Consider the following 18,701-nt stretch of genomic DNA (forward strand, 5'->3'; position numbering starts at 1 on the left):
ACACACACACACACGCATATGTGCTTGGAAAAAAAGTTCTAGAAGCGCATAGAATAAACTGTTAGGAACAATTAGCTCTCTAGAAGGAAATTGAATGACAATGGTGCGAATGGTTACAGGGGTTGAAAAGAGAGAATTTCACTTCTTTCTAAGCAAAATTCTCTATTGCTCTTTTTGGTTTTTGAACAATGACCTGGTATTACCTTGGTAATTGGAAAAATGTCTGTTCCTTGAGAAACTCATCTGGCTTCTTTCGTGCATTCTTCATTGTGCATTTTAGTATGCAATTTTCACTTTTCTAGGTCACCACTGTTCCCAATTTTGCATATAAAACACATCAAAAAGTGATATCTCTCTGACTAGACTTTTGAATGCTTTTGTTATTTTCCTCTTTCCTTTTCCTACAGAAAAGTGTTCTTGAAAATGAGAACAATAGGAAAAGCAAAAATTAGTAATGGCACTAAATTCTGAAGATAGAAATTCAGAATATCCATTAATTATAGATTATGCATACGTTGCCTATATATCACCTCTATATAACTTTATTTTAAGTGAGTGGATTTGCTTTGTAATTATCTAGAGCAATGCTTTTAGAATAGACTTTTCAGCAATGTGGTAGAGTGTGCATTCATGTTTTGTATAGGCAATGACAAATCCAGTCAATACTTGTGCTACATTTTATGATTCCCATAATATGAAAGATTATAAAGCAGAATATGCATGTCTTGAGGCAATCGCTGCTCTGTATAAATAGAATTTTTAATTAAAGAAGAAAACACATATTACTTAATTCATTAATTTAATTTTTGTTGCTGTCATTGTATGCCTTTAGTCACATGGTACAGATTCATATCTCAAAAAGCATTGTACCTAATAAAAATCTAGACAGGGCAACAATGAATGGCACAAAAAAATTGAAATTATATTTCAGGGACATTGTTCAAGTGGAAATTTCATTTATCTTGTTTTAGGAGATGATGCTGAAGCCTTTTATACTTTTCAACTCTAAACATGTAGCCTTTTTTTTCTTTTAATATCATCTAATAACACTGGTATTTCCAAGTGATTTTTATACAGCAATTTCAGCTTTTAATTTTCCTGATAGCTAAATTCTAAATGCCATTACTAATTCTAATTAGTAATTCATTACTAATTGATCAGGAAAAAAAAAAAAAAAAAAATGTCACCGTAATTTCAGAGACAGATCCAAATACCAAAACAAACCAAACTCACTGCCATGGAGTCAATTCTGACTCATAGTGACCCCTCTTTGAGTTTCTGGGGCCGTATCTCTATGGAAGTTGATTGCCCAGTCTTCCTTCCAAGGAATGGTTAGTGAGTTTGAACCACCAGCCTTCTGGTTAGCAGTCAGATGTCTCAGGCAATCTACATAAAATTACTTATTTCATTGTTTATTACAGTACTGAGACATACTTTTCAAAGAATAATGACTAATAATTTTTATATATCTAGATAGAATTGAAAATTATTATTTTTAAAAAAACCTTTAAGAATGTTCATAACAATTCAACAAATATCAAGTACAGAACAATGTGATGATTATTTAAGGATATACATTCATTCACTCAAAAATATTTATTGGGCATCTACTGTAAGTCAGATTCTGTTTAGATTCTGGGGATACAGTGGTGAATAAAATATAATTCAAAAGAAGTATTTTTCAGCATCTTTACATTTCAGATGTCATGCTTAGCACTGGGCACAGTAATGAACTAAACAGGAAAAATTCCCTGTCCTAAAGGGTTTTTTTGTTTTGGTTTTTGGGATGGAATGTATATTCTAGCTTATAAAGGCAAGCAATATGAAAGGTAAATAAATGAAATATATATAGTGAAATCTGTGAAAGCCAGTTCTCTACTGGACTGCCTTGTTTATCTGGGTTTCACAAATTTTTGGCCTTTGGCAGGGTACAGTTTTACCACTTTGCTATTGCTCATTATAGTGGAAAATATTTTTTTTTTCTTCTGTGACAGGTTTCTGCCTTACACGGGTTCTGGCTTTCATAAGTTTTACTATAGTATGTCAAGGAGCCCTGGTGTTGTGGTTGAGACCTTCACTGTTAATTGGAGTAAAGTCTCCAATTTGAAATCACCAGGGAGCTCTGGTGGCGTAGTGCCTACGGCATTTGACTGCTAATCAGAAGGCTAGCAGTTCATACCTACCAGACACTCCTCAGAAGGAAGGAAGGAAGGTTGCAATCTACTTCTGTATTGATACTGCCTCGGAAACCTAAGCAGGGGTTGCTATGAGTTAGATCCACTCGACAGCAGTGGGTTTTTATTTTATTTTAGCCACTTCTTGGGAGAAAGGTGTAGCAGTCTGCCTTCCGTAAAGATTGTTGTTGTTGTTTTGCCGTCGAGTCGGCCCCGACTCATAGCGACCCCTCCTTGGGTTTCCCAGGCAGTAACACTACGGAAGTAGGATTGCCCAACCTTCCTTCCGAGGAGTGGCTGGTGGGTTTGAACCGCCAGCCTTCTGGTGAGCAGTCAAGTGCCTTAGGCACTATGCTACCACTTCAAAACCCTATGGGGCAGTTCTACTGTGTCCTATTTTTCCGTATGAATAGGAATTGCTTGGCAGCACACAACATAACATAGCATGTTATGTAGTGACAAGTATTGGAGGGAGATGTAAATAAAGTAAATTTGGAGGTGTGAAATTTCAGATTTAGACCCTAGGGTGCGGAGGTCGAACTAACTGAGATCATGACCTTTAGTAAGTACTTGCAGGGAGCAGACAGAGTTTTATCTGGGAGATATATGATATCTGGGGGAAAAATAGTAGGCAAAGGAAAATGCAAAATCCCTGAGATAGGAGTGTGTCTGGTGTTCCAGGAATAGCAAGGAGGTTAGTGTGGCTGTTGTGAAGGGCTAAGATGATAGAGTGGATAGGAGATGAGGTTAGGAGGAGCACGGGGGCTCAGACCTCTTAAGGCCTTATAGCTCATTATAAGGGTTTAAGTTTCTTTTTACAAAGAGAAATGGAAAGCCATTGGAGCTTTTTGAGCAGTAGAGTGACAAAATTTGATTTTTCTTTCAACAGGATCACTTAGTACTTACTCTACTATCTTTAAAATAGACTGCAGTGTGGCAAGAAAAGAAGCAGGTAGTCTAGTTGGTAAGTTACTTCAATAATTGAATTCAGAGTAGATGTTGTCTTTGATCATGGTGATGAAGTGGTAGATTTCTAAATATATTTTGAAGCTGGAACCAACAGGATATTGTGGCAATCTTGATAAGGAGTGTGAAGGAAATATATGAGTCAAAAATAACCCCAAGATTTTGGACTGATTATAAAGGTATTTTGGTTACCTAGTACTGCTCTGACAAGAATACACCACAAATGGGATGCTTGAACAAAGAGGAGTTTATTCTCTTACAGTTCGGGAGGCTAGAAGTCTGAGTTCCAAGTTCCCAGCTCTAGGGGCTGTGTGAAAGTCCCTCAACCTTGGGCTTCAGCTCTGTCTCTTGCTCCCAGCCCACTGAAGCTAGAGGCATATCTTCACTCAGGCAGCTATTGGCTGCTGAGGCTAACAAGCCCAAGGTTGACAAATAAAATGGCACAGTCCCAATGTTACCAAACCACACGGCAGGTCATTAATTCAAGTCCATTGAAGTCCCAAGGTTGGCAGAGCATGGCAGGCTGCTGAACAATGACATGCTACATGCAGGGTTCAAGAATGCCATAAGCTAGAGACCATTCCAAAAGCTACTACTTATATATGGGAAGCAGTCTGCATCACTAAAGCAGCCACTCAACTGCTTGTGGTAGATCCCATCATGGAGCTGATTATCAGTCTCATCATGGGGAATACTACATCCAACTGCCCAGCCACTCAACCAGGCCCAGCCAACTCCCACAAAGGCTTTGGAATTTAACTGAAATGGAGAAAGTTGTAGGAAAGGATTCTGCTCCCCAGCCTCTAGGGGATGGTGGGGAATAAATTCAGTAATTCAGTTCTGCATAGGTTAAATTTGAGAGATGTCTTTGGACATTCAAATGGAAATGGCTTGTGGTCAGGTGACTATATGGTGAAATATTATTTGAGCATATTGATGATAATTAATGTCATACCAAAAAACCAAACTCACTGCCATTGAGCTGATTCTGAATCCCAGTGACCTCCATTGGGTTTCCAAAGAGGTAAATCTATACAGAAGTAGATTGCCTGGTCCTCCTTCCATGGAGTGGCTGGTGAGTTTGAACTGCCAACACTCTGGTTAGCAGTCAAATGCCTTGGGTACTATGCCACCAGAACTCCTTAATTAATATCATAAGTGAGATAATTTCATTAAAGCAGTTAAGTGTAGATAGAAAAGAGAAGCCATCCAAGTATTGATTCTTAGGATACCCTAACATCTAGAATTGATAACTACTACCCGAAACTGAGAAGTATTGGCCAATAGTGTAGGAGGGAATCCGGGTGCATACAGTGCTTGGTATTCAAGAAAAGAAAATATTTTAAGGAGGCAAGAGTAATCAATTATTTCAAATGACAACACTAGCTCAAGTATAATGTGGGCTGAGGAATAATAATTAGATTCAGCAAAATTAAGTGTTTTTTTGTTTATTTTTTTTTTTTCAATAACCTTAAGCAAATCAGATTTACTAAAATGACAGGGATAAAACTTGAGCAGTTTCAAAAGAAAATGAGATGGACAGGGAGAGAAACTGCAGACATTGAGTATAGACAACACTTCCAAACATGTTGTAAAATGAAGGAAAGAAAGGATAGTAGCTGGAGATGAAAAGGAATCCAAGATATAAAATATAACTACATGAAAGGCTGTAAATAACATTAAATAAGCATATTTTAATCTCTTATTAAATTATTTTGATCATGAATTTCATGCAATTCACATTATAACTGATCATTAAAAAATAATATAAATAAACTGTAATGCTCAAAAAGGTCACAGTCTAATCTGGAAGTAGAAAATTGGCAGGCAGTTACTGAAAAGACTTCATGCTTAAGAGGCTTTCTTGACCAGTGATCATGACTTTTATAGTTGTGTTATAAATTTAAAGAAACAGTAGTCATTGTGATTAACTGATAGTGCTCAAAATGTGTCAAGTGATTTCCTACATGCTTTATGAGAAAATTAACTAGCAAGAGATCATGGATTTAAAAGGGACCATGACCTTTGTCATTAAATCTTATGAATAGCAGCAAAACACTATCTGATATATTACTGGAAAACTTTATGAAAAGCTGTGAAACGTTGCCTGATATAGTGCCAGAAGATGAGCATCTCAGTTTAGAATGCATTCAAAATATGACTTTGAAAGAGTGTCCTCCTCACTGTAAAGTCGACCTTAATGATGTGGATGGAGTAAAGCTTGCAGGACCTCCATTTGCTGATAGCACATGACTCAAAATGGGAAGAAACAGCTGCAAACATCCATAAATAATTGGAATGTGGAGTGTATGAAGTATGAATCTAGGAAAATTGGAGGTTGTCAAAAATGAAATGGAATGCATACAGAATGATATCCTAAGCATTACTGAGCTGAAATATGCTGCTATTTGCCATTTTGAATCAGACAATCATATGGTCTACTATGCCAAGAATGACAAACTGAACAGGAATGGCATTGCATTCATCGTCAAAAAGAACTTTTCAATATCTATGCTGAAGTACTGAATGCTGTCAGTGATAAGATGGTATCCATAAACCTACAAGGAAGATCAGTTAATACAACTATTATTCAAACTTGTGCACCAACCACTAAAGCCAAAGTTGAAGAAATTGAAGATTTATAATTTATGAAGTATGAGATTGACTAAATATGCAAACAAGGTGTATTGATTATTACTGGAGATCAGAAAGCAAAAGTTGGAAACAAAGAAGCATCACTGGTAGTTGCAAAATACAGCCTTGGTGATAGAATTGACACTGGAGATTACATGATAGAATTCTGCAAGACCAACAACTTATTCATTGCAAATATCTTTTTCAGCAACATAAAAGGCAACTATATACATGGACCTCTCCAGATGGGATAAACAGAAATCATATTGACCTCATCTATAAAAGAGGTGATGGAGAAGCTCAATGTCTTTAGTCAAAACAAGACCAGGAACTGACTGTGGAACAGATCGTCAATTGCTCATTTGCAAGTTCAAGTTGAAGATGAAAAACTAAAACAAGTCTATGAGAGCCAAAATATGACTTTGATTACATCCCACCTGAATTTAGAGATCATCTGAAGAATAGATCTGACACACTGAGCACCAGTGAACAAAGACCAAATGAGTTATGGGATGACATCAGGAACATCATACATGAAGAAAGCAAAAGATCATTAAAAAGACAGGAAAGGAAGAAAAACCCAAAATGGATGTCAGAAGAGACTCTGAAACTTGCTCTTGAATAGAGAGTAGCTAAAGCAAATGGAAGAAATGACAAGATAAAAGAACTGAACAGAAGATTTCAAAGAGAAGCTCAAGAAGACAGTAAATACTATGATGAAATGTGCAAAACCTGGAGTTAGAAAATCAAAAGAGAAGAAGATGCTCAGCATTTCTCAAGCTGAAAGAAGTGAAGAAAAAATTCAAGCCTCAAATTGCGATACTGAATTTTTCTATGGGCAAAATATTGAATGATGCAGGAAGCATCAAAAGAACATAGACGGCAACATGGTGGCATTGAGGAAGAGGAAGACATAGAGAGGTACATGGGAGGTACAGACAACAAAGATAAACCCTTTTGCACACACAGTAATGCATTGTCAGTGAAGGAAAACATGGGTATATGGTTGGACAGATGGATGGACAGGCTGAATTATTAGGTATATCCATGCAGCAGGGAGGGTACCCAAGACCATGTATAGAGTTGGCAGACAATGGTTCTACAAGTGTTTGTATGTTCTGTAAGAATTCCCAGGTGTACAGTAGAGCTGACAAGGGATAAGTTTGTAGTCACTTCTTGGTCACAGCCAGCTACCCAGAGGGAGCGAGCAGTTGAACCTGTGAGCTTGGGATCATAGTCACAGAGGACTTCAAGCTCAACTGGCATAACATACTACACAAAACATTGTTCTACCTCCTGCTTTGGAGAGTAGCAACTGGGATCCTAGAAGCTTGCAAGCAGCCACCTAGGTGCAACGATGGGTCTCTCCTTGTCCAGAGCAAAGAATAATGAAGAAAACCAAAGATTCATGGAAACAATTTGTCCAAGAGACTGGTACACCATGCGATCCTCAGCCTATATGTCTGTGAGACCAGAAGAACTAGATGGTGCCTGACTACCACTGTCAACCACTTGGAGGGGCATCTATATAGGAGATCCTGGATAGACAGGGAGAACAATGTGGAACAAAACTCAAAATCATTTGAAAAAAAAAAAAGGGGAGGGGGGACCAGGTTTGCTGGTCTGGTAGAGCCTGGTGGAATCACTGAGACTATGGCTCCTAGCTACCCTTCTGGTCTGAAATTGAACCCACACCTGTGGCTTCCAGCCAAACAAAAGACAGGCATATGAGTTGAACGTTTACTTGAGGTAGACACACTCCTTGGAGAGAACAATCATGGGAGAAAGAAGGGCTGTTTATGCATAGGGAAACAGCTCAGGGGGCAGGAGTGCATAGAGGGATGGACACATGGAAGAGGTAACTATCAGGAGGAAGTGGGAGGGGCATTGTTACATTGTGGTAAATTGTAGTCAATGTCATGAGACAAAGTATATGTGAACTGCTGTATGGAAAGTGAATTTGCTCTGTAAACTTTCACCCAAATCAGAATTTAAAATAAATAACTAAATAAAAAGAACATGGAAGTAATACACAGGGCCACCTGTGTATAATTGGTCAACATTCAGTCATTTCAGGAGGTAACATATGATCAAGAACCAATGGTATTGAAAGAAGAAGCTCAAGCTTCACTGAAGAAACTGGCGATAAAGAAGGCTCCAGGAATTGACAGAATACTCATTGACATGTTTCAATAAAAGGAGCAGCTCTGGAGGTGCTTATCTGTCTATCCCAGAAATTTTGGAGGACAGCTACCTGGCCGACTGACTGGAAGAGATCTATTTGTGCCCTTTCCAAAGACAGGTAACCCAGTAGAATGTGGAAATTATCAAACAATATCCTTAATATCACACTCAAGTAAAATTTTGCTGGAGATAGTTCAAAAACGGTTGCAGCAGTATATTGACAGGGAAATTCCAGAGTATGGCAGTGTTCTGTTTTGTTGTATAAGTCAGAATCAACTTGCTGGCACCTAACAACAACAACAATGGCTTTTGTAAAGAAACAACAGATTGAAAAATCATAATGTGAAATTTTCTTAAATTGGAATTAAGAATTAGGGGAAAATGCCTCTTATGGGAGGAAAGTCATTCTAGAAGGAATTAGACAAAGGGGTCTGTGTTTTATTGGCCCTTATTCTTTGTTAAGAAGTATTTTCAAAGTAAGCGACAGATATCATATAACAAATATTTTGTATGATAGGTGTCTTAGTTATCTGGTGTTGCTGTAACAGAAATATCACAAGTGGGTGGATTCAACAACCATAAATTTATTTCTTCACTGTTTTGGAGTCTGGAAGTCCAAAATCAGGGTGATGGCTCAAGGGAAAGGCTTGCTCTCTCTGTTGCATCTGGAGGAAAGTCCGTGTCTTTTCTAAGGGTCTGTTCCAGGGAGCTCTGGTGGTGCAGTGTCTAATGTATTTGACTGCTAACTGGAAGCCTGGCAGTTCAAACCAAGGAGCCACTCCTTGGAAGGAAGATTGGGTACCGCCTTGGAAGCCTAAGGAGGGGTCATTATGATTTGAATTGATTCAATGACAGTGAGTTTGTTTCTTTTTTCTTTTTTTTTGCTCCAGGGTGATCTTCATGTGGTTTGTCACCCTCTTCCCCCAATCTCTGCCTCTACCTTACTTGTTTAATCTCTTCATATCTCAAAAGAAATTGACTCAAAATACACCCTGTGCTTATCCTACCTCATTAACATAACAAAGACAATCCATTCCCAAAGAGATTGTAATCACAGGTACAACCTCCAAAAAACCATTGCCATGGAGTAGATTCTGACTCATAGCAACCCCCACTGGTTTTCCAAGGGTGTAAATCTTTATGGAAGTCAATTGCTTCATCTTCCTCCTACAGAGCAGCTGGTGGGTTTGAACCACCAATCTTCTGGTTAGCAGCCAATTGCCTTATACACTAAGCCACCAGAGCTCCTTACCACAGGTGTAGAGGCTATGATTTAGAACACATATTAGCTGGGGACACAGTACAATCTGTAATATTCCACTCTTTCTCCCCCAAAATTATTCATATCCTTACCACATGTTAAACCCATGTTAAACCATTGCATCATCCCAAAAGTCTTAAATAAACTCCAGGTCCAAAATTTCATCTTCTGAGTCATCTAAATCAAGTATGGGTGAGACTTTAGGCTTATTCCATCCTAGGACAAAATTCCTTTTCATCTGTGAACCTATGAAATCTAGAATACAAGTTATCTGCTCCAGAGTACAATGGTATAATGGACATGAGGTAGATACTTCCATTACAAATTGGAAGAATTGGGTAGAAAGAAGAGATAACTGGTACCAAGCAAGTCTAGAACCTGGCAGAACAAATTAAATTAGCTCTCAAAGTTTGAAAATAATCCTCTCTTCTCTGAGACTATCTGGGCAAAGGTCCTGCCCTCTGGACTCTGAGGGTTGGCCATCCTTTCTGGATTCTAGGAAGAGGCCCCTGGGCCCTCAGCATCAGCTCTGCCTTCAAGGCCCACTAGGTGCGATAGTTGGAGCTGTGTGTCAACTTGGCTGGACCCCAGTTCTGTGTGGTTGTTCCCATGATGGGATCGGATGACTGTGTTCTGAGTGGCCAATCTGTTCAAGGAGAATTTCCCTAGGGGTGTGGCCTGCTTCCAGGATATTCAGGGACATTCTGGGAAGAAAGACATTCTTCTGTGGATCTGGATTCTGTTGTGCTGCCTACAACCGTCCATGAGTGAGCAGTCCACCATTTGGCCTGGAGATCTTGTATTCATCGTTTTTTGGAGTCAACAGCTGGTGTACTGCCTGCCAGCCTTGAGCTTCTTGGCCCCCTGTGGGGAAAAACCTCCAGCCTGATGTTTGCTCCAGGGACTTTGGACTTGCCGGCTTCTATATGTTTGTGACGGAAGGAAGGTTGGGCAATCCTACTTCCGTAGTGATACTGCCTCGGAAACCCAAGGAGGGGTCGCTATGAGTCAGGGCCAACTTGATGGCAAATAACAACAACAACATATGTTTGTGAGCCATTTTCCTAAGGTAAATCTCTCTCTCTCTCTTTATATATATAAGCTTTGCTATTTTTTGTTTCTCTAGAGAACCCAGTCTAACACAGAAGGCAACTCAGCTCCCTCAGCTTTGGGATTTTCCATTCTCCTAGCCCATCTGAGTGACAACCCCACCTCTTAGACTGTGGCTGCCCAGTTTTTCTGTTCCTTGAGCATGGCAGTCCTACCTCCTCAGTATTGGGCATTGGTCCCACCCTACTGACACACCTTAATGGCAGACTTACACTCTGGAATTGAGTTGGTGAAGATTCTACTTTTTGAAATCTAGAGGGCTGTGACCCCATCCTTTGAGATTCAGGAGACCATAGCCCCATCTTTTGAAAGTTAGAAGGTGCTGCTTCTCATGCTCCTTCCAATAGTTCTTCTCATCTTAGAGATACTCTGGGGATGGTTCTTTTAATTTTTTTGGAGGACAATAGATATAGCTCGTCTGGCCTGTTTCTTGCATGTGGAATTCCAAAAGGCAAACAGCATTCTTTCCCTGTCTGCTTCAGTCTAAGCTGATGGGCTTTCTGCTGTGGTAGCTAGTTAGATCCATCAGTCACAGGGTTAGTCTCTTTAAGAAAAGATTATGTAGCCACATCCTTGGTGAATATTCTAGGACACATGTTCTTAGTTCGTTCCAAAGAGCATTCCAAATCTTTAAGCTCTGTTTTCGTTTTTGAGTTAATCTCTTTCCTCTCACCTTTTACTCTAAGTGGCAAAAAGAAACCATGCAGCACCTCTAAGATCTTGCTTAGAAATCTCATCAACAAGAATCCAAGTTCATCACTCACATTTTCTACTTTCCACCAAATATTTGAATGTAATTTAGACAATTCTTTGTCACTGCATAAAGAGCATCTCCCTTCTTCCATTGTCCAATCACATGTCCATAATTTTCTTTCAATGACTTATCAGAAATGCATTAATGTTCACATTTCTAACAACATTCTGTTGTTGCCACCATATGTATTCTCTAAGGTATTAGAAGCTTTCTCTATAGCTCTTCTCACTTTCTTATGGATCCTTACCAGAATTCCTTTGATGTCCATAATTCTACTGTCCTAGAGTGAGACTTTCAGCCTCTGTTAAAGCAAAATGAAGGGAATTTATTGAAAGTTCAAGGAACATTTGAATGGAAACCTCAACACATGAAGCCATGAATCTGAAGAGTGGCATGCCATCTCAGTAATGTGGAGCAGGACCAGGAACTAATAGAGTACAGCTACCATTGATGGATCTGAGATCAGTTAGGTGGAAGATGAGACTTAGCAAGACAGAGGGCTTCTTAAAATTGGTAACATTGTTACAGCTGACTTTTGGGGATTGGATGTTGTTGTTGTTGTTGTTATGTGCCGTCGAGTCGGCCCCGACTCATAGCGACCCCTCCTTGGGTTTCCGAGGCAGTTATCACTACGGAAGTGGGGATTGGATACAGATCATAATTATACAGAACATAATTCCAGAAGTTACATTTGGGGAGGGGTTTTCAGATGATCACAGGGTGATTACAAAGCACATGTTTTAAGAACAGATTCTTGAAATATCCTGAAGACCTTTTACACAACAAATTTCAATATCCATTTGAATCAAGATCTCACCCCCCCCCCCCCAATGCATTGTGTAGCTTAACTTCAGAGGAAAAACATTTCCTTAGTGGCAGGGTTAGCTCCTTGATGATAGGATTGATTGTGTGTAAAAGATTAACAGCCAAGCAGTAAGAAACAGATGAGAAATGAGACCTAATTCTGGGTCAGCCATTTTACTTTGGTCAAGTGTCCTACTAACAGTCCCTTCAAAGCAATCTAAGCTTTTAGTGGTAGGCACCTTAAATGTGTTTTATCCTCTACCCATTACCCAGTTCCAAAATCACTTCTACATTTTGGCTATCTGTTAGAGCAACACCCCAATCTTCTGGCATAAAATTCTTTCTTAGTTATCTAGTGCTGCTATAATAAAATACCACAAGTAGGTGACTTAAAAATCAACAATTCTTTCCTCACAGTTTAGGAGACTAGAAGTCTGAATGCAGGGCAAAAACTCTAGGGAAGGCTTTCTCTCTCTGTTGGATCTGGAGGAAAGTTTTTGTCTCTTTTGAGTTTCTGCTCTTTGGGTAATCTTCAAGTAGCTTGACATCTCTCTTCCCCCATTGCTACTTCTAGCATGCTTTTTTAATCTCTTCATATATCAAAAGAGATAGACTAAAAATACAATCTACACTAACCCTGGTTCATTAACATACAATGACAATCCATTCCCTATGGGATTATATCCAGAGTTATAAAAAGCCAAACCAAACTCACTGCCTTCAAGTCGATTCCGCCTCATACCAATCCCTCTTTCGGTTTCTGAGGTGTTGTCTCTACAGAAGTAGATTATAAAGGTTAGGATTTACAACACATATTTTTTGGGGACAAAATTCAACCCATGACAATTGATTTATTATATTTATTACAATATGGGAAAATATAAATTTAGGAATCTTGATTGGAGTTTAGATCCATTGTGGAAAAATAAATTAAAACAAAATGGTGGCAATGGGGTAGCCGTTGATGAGTAATTATATAAACTAAACAGTCTGCAGAACAACTATATTCTAAACAACAACAACAACAACAAAACTCACTGCTGTTGAGTTGGATCCCACTCATAGCCACCCTCCTTATATTATTAAATACAAATACTCCTTTTATTAAAGATCAACTATGTGGCACTCTAAGAAGCTCTGGTGGTACAGTGGTTAAAGCATTTGGATACTAACCAAAGGGTTGGTGATTTGAAACCACCAGCCACTCCATAGAAGAAAGATGAGATACTCTACTTCCATAAAGATTTTGTTGTTGTTGTTATTCACCATCGAGTTGGACCCGACTCATAGTGACCCCTCCTTGGGCTTCCAAGGAAGTATTGTTATGGAAGTAAATTGCCCATCCTTCCTTCTGAGGAGTGGCTCATGGGTTTGAACAGCCAGCCTTCTGGTGAGCAGTCAAGTGCCTTAGGCACTACACCACCAGAGCTCCCCATAAAGATTTACAGCATTGGAAATCCTATAGGGCAGTTCTACTGTATCTTGTTGGGTTGGTATTAGCTGGAATTGACTCGATGGCAGTGGGATATGTGGCACTTTACCTACATAGCCCCAGATCTCTCTACCAATCTGCAAAGAAGGTATTATAGCTTCCATTTTGCAGATGCTGAAGTTGGAGCTTAAAGGAGTTAATATAATGACAGAGATAGGATTCTGTCAGATTTGAGTCCTTTCTCCCTGTTGTATTGCTTTCCTCCCATTAAGCTACAAAATAAAATCACATCTGGAAATGGAAGGAAAAAAAAAAAAAGATCAAGATACGTTCCTTGAACTCGTTCAATAGATTTGCTGTTATGAATGAAAGGGGGGAAATACCAAAATAAATTATGTGGTTTTGACTTTCTGAAACTTGAGTTTTTAAAACACAAGAATTTTTGCTTCATATTTCGTATATTTGAAGACAGAGATTCAACCAATGGAGCTGTTAAGTCAGTGCCCTATTGGTGAATGGAACCGATGACTTGTATGAAGAGATACCCCAATTAAAAAAAATCACTATGTAGTTGCAAATATATATTATATATATATTATAATTTATTATAATTTCTGGAAGGGTTTCTCAAGGAATAAAAGTAATTCTCCCCAACTCCCAATAATCAATCAATGAAAGCAAAGACCTGAGGTGTCACCTCAGGAAATGACATGTATGTGTGGGGGGAAAAAAAACACACTGCCCTCCAATCAAATCCAACTCATAGAGACTTCCAGTGGGTTTCCAAGGTGGTAAATCTTTACTGAAGTAGATTCCCTTATCTTCCTGCTGTGGAGCGGCTGATGGGTTTGAACCACCAACCTTCTGGTTAGCAGTCAAATGCCTTAGGCACTGTGCCATGAGAGCTCCTCAAAATGTAAAAACATAAGCATGAAAAGTTAGTAAGGTAAGCATGATTTTTAGCAGATTTATTAAGTAGAAAATATGGGAAAGAAGTTTTTACCCTAAAACATAAAAGAGAGATGAAATGTATCATGACATTTTGTTACCAAGTTGAAGGATTATGTTTAGAAGAAAATGGACCAAAAAAAAAGTAGAAATGATTCTAAGACTCTAAGACAAAATGGTCTGTCAAATGATCAGTGGAAAAATCAGAGAAAGTATTTGTTTACTATATACCAATTCCATATATCTGCAGATATGTTTTAATGCTAGCTTTGTGATATTTTGCATCACCTCATTTACCTACTTTACAAGTGTCAATGCTTCTTGTTGTTGTTATTTGCCATCAAGTCACACCCAACTCATAACAACCCCTCCCTGGGTAAAATACTTTTGAAAAAGACATTTGGTCTGATAACAGGCTTCAGCCTTGATAGAGAAATTTCCTAGTTCTTCAACATGACCTATTTAGGCTGGCCTCCTGCAACTAAGTTCTTGCCGTAATCTCAGCTGAATATCATTCTATCTTGTCCAAGGAAGGCATTTTTATCTTTTTATCTGGGGAAAGGTCAAAGATGAGGCAGCTGGAGAGAACTACGGCAGAAGATGTGTGGTGGTTAATTTTCCTTTGAGTCCAGTTGTCTTCATCTCTGGCTGCTTCCTTTCCTACCCCTCTGCTGCCTTATTCCAAAGCAAACTTCATATTGGGATGACTGCTTATTTTCTCCAACATATTGCAGGGGTACACACAAAGCTTATTTGTGTTGAGAAATGAGGGAGAAAGAACGTGCTTCATACATTGGTTCTATAATATATTCCCCATGAGCTCAAGATAGAACTGCCATTTCCTGTTCTTCCATTAGTAAAATTATTTGCAATAATTTTTATGCATAATTGTGAAACAGTATAGTAATTAGGAAGATGCAGTAAGTATCAGACAGAGCTGGTTTCTGCTTTCAGGCTTTCTACTTATAAGGTGTTCCTGGTAAAATGATTGAATCTCTCTAAGCCCCAGTTTCCTCCAGTGCCTACTCGTAGGATTTAGGAAAACAAAGAATAATGCTTGGAACAGACTAACTTCAATACCTGGAAAAAGTGGACAATAACAGTAAAGTATGTTTATTATTATCTGTGTGGCTTAGACAAGTTACTTAACCATCTTGTTGCCTTAGTTTTCTAATTTATGAAGTGGGGATAATTATGTTCTCTGCTTCATAGAGCTGCTGTGAGGATAAAAAACAAAACAAAAAAAAAAAACTAGCCCATTGCTGTCAAGTTAGTTCAAACTAATAGAAACCCTGAGGGACACAGTACAGCTGCCCCATTACAAGGCTGTAATCTTTATGGAAGCAGACTGCCACATCTTTCTCCTGCAAAGGAGCTTGTGGGTTCAAACCACCAACATTTTGGTTTGTAGCCAAGCACTTAACAAGTGTACTACTTGGGCATCAAAAATAATAAATGCAAGCTGCTTTCATCATCATCATCATCATCAAACAGAAACATCAACACTGTCAACAGCAGCATTATAGATATGATAATAATAAAGTGATATTTGAGTGTCTTTGTTCACAATTGGTATTCACTAAGCATGGCTGCCTTTGTCTAACAGCTGCCATTGAATGCGTTCTGACTCATAGTGACCTCGTGTGTGTCATGGCTAATTTTTTTAGAATTAGACCATCAGCTTCCAAGGCACCTCTGGGAGACTTGAACCTCCAACACTTTGGTTAGCAGCTGAGTGCATTAACGGTTTGTACCACACAGGGATTCCATCTCTGTAGAGGTGATGCAGTCTGTGTGATTTTACGGCTGCTCCAAAGAATCTCCATTCCACTCCTCCTCAATCCACATATCTTTCCCATCCAACGACTAAAAGTTTACCATAAGAGCTGGTTTTAGAAGCACTTTCTCCAGTGGATCCTGCTTAAATGAAATGGGGAATTTGAAAAATGTAAATATCATTCTTTTAAGGATGTAATAATAGCCAAACTAAATTATAAAATGAATCAATTTATCAAGTAATTTTTCTTCTTAGTGCAAAGAACCTGGAGTAATTCAAGGGCAATAGGATACCTAGGGTGTTAGAGCAGGGTCTGTGGACAGAATAAAATCAGACTAGGAAGCAATGAAAAAAACGTATAAAAATTGCCAAAGATAAACACTGCTACTTTGAAGTTGAGTTGGAGATTTATACAAATGACTGAAAATATTGAAGCTGCTGTTCTGGATTTTCTTTGATGCAAACAAAGCTCCAGAAAGATTTGAACAGAATTTAATTTACAAATAATTTCCTCGGAATACAATAGGAAGCAGTGCCCAAGGTAGAGTGCCTTCCCTCAGAAACATTAACAAATGGATGCAATCATTTTGATCTTCTGAAAGGAGAAAATATTGAAGTTGTCAAGGACATAATTTTACTTGGATCCACAATCAACATTCATGGAATCAACAGTCAAGAAATCAAGTGGCATATTGCGTTGGACAAATACGCTGCAAAAGACCTCTTTAAAGTGTCATTTTGAGGACTAAAGTACATCTGACCCAAGCTATGGTATTTTCAATCACCTCATATGTATGTGGCAACAGGACAATGAATAAGGAATACCAAAGATAAATTTATGCTTTTGAATTATAGTGTTGGAAACAGTATTGAATATACCATGGACTGTCTGAAGAACAAACAAATCTGTCTTAGAAGAATACAGCCAGAATGCTCCTTAGAAGTGAGAATAACTACACTTCATCTCACTTATCTTGGTCATATTGTCAGAAAGGACCTGTCCCTGAAGAAAGACATTATGGTTGGTAAAGTAGAGGGTCAATGAGAAAGGACATTCAATGAGATGGATTGACATAGTGGCTGCAACATGTGGTCAAACATAGCTATGATTGTGAGGATGGCACAGGACCAGGCAGTAGTTTGCTTTGTCGTGCATCGGGTTGTTGAGTCCATGTAAGTAGCATGGCACCTAACTCAAAGGCACTTAACGATAACAGCATTTAAGTCTTCCATAACGGGAAAAGGGACCGTTGATGAGAAAGGGCTGCATGATTAGTCTTTCAAGTAATAAAAATGCAGTAGAAAATATGCATTAAAAATAATATGAGGGCTTTAGACTTGTGAAGAACAAAAGGTTTTCAGTGAAAAAGTCACTAAATTATCAAAATTGTTTGCTAGCTATAAAGAAAGAATTGAAAATTCAGCACAGGATATATTAAATATTAAAATTTGAATTGAACTGTTGATTTTAGTGACTTTTACCTAGCACCAAAGTTTATGTAGGGTCACAGATAATGTGGTGAAATCAAAATTACAGAGAAAATAAATGTGAACATTTAGGAGAAATTATCCCCACCAGACAGACATTGCATAGTTTACTAACCTTGGAAATTCTCTTTTGGCACAACTATAGAAATATCCAGATTGAATTTCTATGTATTTGCTTTATCACAGAATAAGCAATCAGAAGATAATTAACAGTCATTGAATTCACTTTAACTTTAGACTCAGCCAAAGTAATAGCAATTTCATTTTGCAGAGCTGTGAACTCTACAAAAGTGATTGTAGATGATATAATATGTAATCAAATGGGTTCCATTCTCATCAAATCAAGAATAAGTATCTTTTCTGGTGGATGGATACACAGAAGTAGAGGTGATCCTATATTATAACACCAGGACCTATCTGAAGCAAAGTAAAGAGCTAACAAACAAACAAACAAAAAAGCGTTCTGAGAACCATCACAGAGCTGATGGCTCAAAATATATTTTCCTGTCAATTCACACAGTGTATGTCTGAAATTTCTACCATTAAAGTATTTTGCTTGACTTCATATCAAGTCCATAAGATATGATTTATCAATCTGAAAATAAGTTAGCTGAATGGGATAATAAACATTAACACATGTGCTTCCATTAGTTACCAGCTAAGTTTGCTGTCATCTTGTCATGTGAGTTTGATGGATATTGTCACTGACTTGACAATTTTACTTAAACGTGATTCTGTTAGAACATTTTCAAGAAGGGATAAAGTAATACAATATAGTTTGTTTTAAAAGTTGTTTTATTCATTTAACATTACATTAGAGAGTGAACCAAGTGTATACATCTAATATAGAAACAGAAAGAGTGAAACTCATACTTGTAAATCCAACATTAATTCATTATCATTCTTATCTGTGTGGAAAAAAGTAAAACTTGATTTCTCACTTCCTACACAAATGTTACTGCAGCATGGACCACAGACTAATGTAAAACCTGTTGTTGTTGTTATATGCCGTCAAGTCGGAACGGACTCATAGCAACCCCTCCTTGGGTTTCCCAGGTGGTATCACTATGTCGTTCGAACAGAACAAGGGGACACTGCATGGTTTAAAATCAATAAGGGAGTGTGTCAGGGTTGTATTCTTTCTCCACACTTATTCAATCTATATGCTG

This window comes from Orycteropus afer, unplaced genomic scaffold (genome assembly GCF_000298275.1).
Source record: "Orycteropus afer afer isolate SDZICR_OR568_19922 unplaced genomic scaffold, OryAfe1.0 scaffold00277, whole genome shotgun sequence".
Taxonomy (NCBI): Eukaryota; Metazoa; Chordata; class Mammalia; order Tubulidentata; family Orycteropodidae; genus Orycteropus; species Orycteropus afer.